Source organism: Canis lupus, chromosome X, assembly GCF_011100685.1.
Source record: "Canis lupus familiaris isolate Mischka breed German Shepherd chromosome X, alternate assembly UU_Cfam_GSD_1.0, whole genome shotgun sequence".
In the NCBI taxonomy this organism is placed as follows: domain Eukaryota; kingdom Metazoa; phylum Chordata; class Mammalia; order Carnivora; family Canidae; genus Canis; species Canis lupus.
In genome coordinates, this window is record NC_049260.1 from 74,822,663 (window position 1) to 74,827,889 (window position 5,227).

The window sequence follows — 5,227 nt, forward strand, 5'->3', positions numbered from 1 at the left end:
AATATTACCCTAAAGACTGGCATCTTTTTCGACAAGACTGTAACCATGTACTCAGGCCTTTATCCCTGCAGTGCAGCTGAAATATGGCTAGGTGGTATTGCATAATTAACTTGAAGTCAATTAATATATGCAACAATTTACTATCACTTTCATTTTCATCATGGAGAACGCTCCTACCAATCCTGACGTTCATAATGATAGGAATCAATATTTTTTATTTTATTTTATTTAGGAATCAATACTTTCAATGGATCAGTTATTTAATTAGGTTCTATGAAAAAATTATTTATTTTAATTTAAATTTTAGTTAGTTAACATACAGTGCAATAGTTTCTGGAGTAAAATTCAGTGATTCATCACTTACATACAAGACCCAATGCTCTTCTCAACAAGTGCCCTCAGTAACAGCCATCACCCATCTAGCCCATTCTCCACCTACCTCCCTCCATCAATCCTCAGTTTGTTCTCCATTATTCAGGGTCTCTTATGGTTTGTTTCCCTTTCTTATTTTTTTCTTTTCCCTCTTCCCATATGTTCATCTATTTTATTTCTTAAATTCCACATATGAGTGAGATCATATGGTATTTGTCTTTCTCTAAATGACGTATTTCACTCAACATAATACACTCTAGCTCCATCCATGTCATTGCAATGTTAATTTTTTGTTAGGTGAGTAATATTCCATTGTATAAATATACCACATCTTCATTAACCATTCATCAGTTTATGGACATTTGGTCTCTCTCCAGTTAGGCTATTGTTGATAATGCTGCTATAAACATTAGGATGCATGTACCCTATTGAATCTGTATTTTTGTATCCTTTGGGTAAATTCCTAGTAGTACAATTGGTGGGTCATACAGTAGTTCTGTTTTTAAATTTTTAAGGAACCTCCATATTCTCCAGAGTGGCTACACCAGTTTTCATTCCTACCAAATGTGCAAGAGGGTTCTCCTTTCTCCACATCTTCACCAACACCTGTTGTTTCTTGTGTTGTTATTTTTAACCACTCTGACAGATGTGAGGTGGTATCTCACCATGATTTTTTTTAATTTTTATTTATTTATGATAGTCACATAGAGAGAAAGAGACAGAGACATAGGCAGAGGGAGAAGCAGGCCCCATGCACCGGGAGCCCGATGTGGGATTCGATCCCGGGTCTCCAGGATCGCGCCCTGGGCCAAAGGCAGGCGCTAAACCTCTGCGCCACCCAGGGATCCCCTCACCATGATTTTTAAAAAGATTTTTATTTTATGCATGAGAGACACAGAGGAAGAGAGGCAGAGACATAGGCAGAGGGAGAAGCAGGCTCCATGCAGGGAGCCCGATGTGGGACCCAATCCCGGGTCCCCAGGATCACACCCTGAGCCAAAGGCAGATGCTCAACCACTGAGCCACCCAAGTGTCCCTCACCATGGTTTTGATTTGTACTTCCCTGATGACGAGTGATGTTAAGCATTTTTCACGTGTCTGTTAGACATTGGATATCTTCTTTAGAAAAGTGTCTATTTATGTCTTCTGCCCATTTCTTAACAGGATTATTTGTTTCTTGGGTGTTGAATTTGATAAATTCTTTATAGATTTTGGATACAACCCTCTGTTAGACATGTCATTTACAAAAATCTTCTTTTATTCCATAGGCTGCCTTTACTTTTGTCGATTGTTTCTTCACTGTGCAGAAGCTTTTTATCTTGATGAAGTCCCAATAGTTCACTTTTGTTTTTGTTTCCCTTGCCTCTGAAGCTGTTCTAGTAAGAAGTTGCTAAGGCCGAGGTCAAAAAGGTTTCTGCCTGTGTTCTCCAGGATTTTGATGGTTTCCTGTCTCATATTTACGTCTTTCACCCACTTTGAATTTCTTTTTATGTATGGTGTAGAAAAGTGGTCCAGTTTCATTCTTCTGCATGTTGCTCTCCAATTTTCCCAACACCATTTGTTGAAGAGACTTTTTTACCATTGGATATTCTTTCCTGCGTTGTTGAATATTAGTTTGCATATAGTTGTGGGACCATTTCTAGGTTCTTTATTCTGTTCCATTGATCTATGTGTCTGTTTTTGTGCCAGTACCATACCGTCTTGACGACTACAGATTTATCATATAGCTTGAAATCCAGAATTGTGATTCCTTCAGTTCTGTTTCTTTTTCAGTATTGCTTTGGCTATTTGGGACCTTTCATGGTTCCATACAAATTTTGGTTCCTTGTAAGAAATTTAGAACATCAATTTGTGAGAACGAACTCCATTTGTGAGATAAAATAGAGTGAAAGTAACCCTGAAGTTGAGGAACACCTTTGATTTTTGACAGAATGTGTGAGTCCACAGATTTCTGACCAACTTTGTGTTGCTCTGTAATTTCATATTTCTACTTCTCAGTGTTGAAGATCTCACCTTCCTGGTGTATGAGTTAATGCAGCTTCTTCCTCTTGAAGTAAGCATCAGTAAGATATTTTGGGATTTTTAATACTGCTGGTATCAATTTTAGTGGAGGAGGCAATGACAAATTTTTTGTGTGTTCTATATAGAGGAACTCAACTGAGGGCCAGCCAGACATCCAGTCACAAGTAGCAAGACACTGCTCAGTTGCTTCAGGAAAACCACCAGTTTGCCTTTGTGGCACCCAGTGAGGATGATCCAAATGGCCAGGAGTGAGTCTAATCCACAGTTTTTTCACATGCAGACTGAAAGTTTTTTTGCCGTGGCTCAACAGTTTTCAAGGCACATTTTCAGTAGGGTGATACACAGGTATTTTGCGAAGTTTACTCCGATACGACCATTCTTGCCACAACCAGCTGGTTTTGTGACAGTAGTAAGAACCTTCTCCTTCTTATTTTCAACCCTGGATTTAGCTGTTGAACACTTCCTCTTATACATGATCTTTCTGAAATACATAGCTGATAAGGATTATCTGCCAATGCCTCTGACTAAACAGGGTTTCTGCTGCAATGGGGCTTCTCCTTCTTTAGCATTTTGGCCTTCAGATTACCTTCCTTAACTTTGCCACCAGCATCAGCCTTCTTGGCTTCAGGTGTCTTCTCCTTAGTACCCAGCTTCTCAGCTTTTTCACCCTCCATGTGCAAAATGGGAAAGAAGACTTGACAGGAGTCAATATTAAGCTCATACAGCTGAGCCTGCTCAAAGAATGAGAGAAATAAAATAAAAATAATAAGCACCCAGAAAAAGCACAACTTATGTTGTTGCAGCCATATTTCCTTATATAAAATAATCATTTTCAAAATAACAGTGACTAGAGTTTGACTCTCCCCATGTGAGCTATTAGCCTGAGAAACATAGGCTTGTAAGGAAGGAAAGGAAGGAAAGAAGAAGGAAACAGGCATGGAATATAGACAGAAGGGATGGTCTATCAATAGATAAGTTTGTATTTGAAGAGGAAAGACTTACCCTTTTCAAAAATTGACTAGATTACGTCCTGAGTCCAACCAGGTAGAACCATACTCATCGATTTTTTAAAAAGATAGATGATAGATAGATAGATGATAGATAGATAGATAGATAGATAGATAGATAGATAGATAGATAGATTTGAGAGAGAGAGAGCACCTACACATGCAAGCAGAGAGGAGGGGTAGAGGGAGAATAGAGAGAATCTCCAGCAGACTCCCCAATAAGTATGGAGCCTGACACAGTGCTCAATCTCATGACCCTGCAGTATCATAACCTGAGCCAAAACCAAGAGTCAGATGCTTAACTGAACTGAGCCACCCAGGCACCCCAGAACCATAATCATCTAAAAAAATTGTTTTAAATGGCATGGAGTAGATACCATCAGTATAAATATACTTCAACAATTCTAGTGGCAGAAAATCTTCACAAGGTACTTTAAATTGTAGCTTTTCCATCAACTAAATTAATGAAGAACGCTTAGTTCCATTTAGGAGTCTGGAGTCGCAAAGGTCAAGGAATTGTGGTAGGGAGCCTTCAAATCCTTGCTATTAATGTTGGGTCCTCAGACTAGCAACATAGACATCACTGGGGTATAATCAGAAAAGCAAGCTCACAGGCCCCACCTCAGCCAGCTGAGTGGAATCTGCCAGGATCTGCATGTACACAATCCTTAGGTAATTCATATTAAAGCCTGAGAAGCATTGCTCTGGTTGTTAGCTGGGAGTCTGAGTTGCTGATTTCAAGCACCAGAATCATATTTCTAGTATCTAAATCTCAGCATCCACCCTCATTCCTACTTCTGACAGCCAAACTCCTAGGAGATATAAGTGCACCCCTACTGTGTACCCAGCCAAGTACCAGGCCCTTAGAGAGGAACAAAAGACAATGACACACACCCCCATATTCTTAGGAGTGAATCCTCTGGTTGGAGGAAGAGAATAGAGGCACATAAATGCCAATTCACTTCTTTCCCACTTTCTCTTCCACTCTTTTCCCTAATGCATTTCATACTCTAGCCTGATCTTTACTCCAGGCTAGAGTATAGTTCTACTTTAGGACTGATCCCTCTTTTCTAAAAGTGCCCTGGGCTTTTGTGCCTTCATTGTCCATGTTTTTTCTGCCTGGAACTTTTGCTGTCCACCCACAACTTTGGCTGTTGAAATCCTACACCCCCATCAAAAGTCAGTGCCTGTCTACCCAAAATTACTCTGTCTACCATTCCCCAAGTGTGCATTCCCATATGCGCACCTTCACCATTATCCAGTAACACTTGGCTTCAGACTAGCTGTAAAGATTAATGAAGTTTTCTGAAGCATAAAAGAAACTTCAAGCATGATTTCATCTTTCTCCCAGCTAAACACAATAACCCCCTTAATTCTTGTACTTAGAGTTGCCTTTGCCCTCCTTTTCTCCCTCTAAATGTTTTCATTTCATTTCCAAAACACTGTTGAGGTAAACCAGTGCCAAAATGTCTCTCCTAGTTTGAAATCAAATTTTAAGATTGTAGAAATTTAATGTTTCACTCAGGGATCAAACTATCAGTCCACAAACAGTGGACTGCACTGAGAATACTTCTCACCCTCCTACATGTCTTACACAAAGCAATACACAAACACATGCATGAACCCAGACTCCTAAACTAGTTTCTTGAGCAGATCACCTGAATTAATAGCAAACTGGGTGTAATTTTCAGTGGATACTCTAGATGGTAGCATTGTGCATATTATTCTTTCACTTCTTTTTATTGTTTCCCTAATTTTATTCATCAGGAAAGGCCTACGTGTGGAGGGGAGTTTAAGGTCATATATTAATAGGTATCCATACAGGT

The 5,227-nt window shown here is 39.5% G+C and overlaps 1 pseudogene; it reads right to left on the reverse strand.

Moving 5' to 3' along the window:
- Positions 1-2,208: 2,208 nt before the first annotated feature.
- On the reverse strand, positions 2,209-3,068 carry LOC119868216 (annotated as a pseudogene).
- Positions 3,069-5,227: the final 2,159 nt, after the last annotated feature.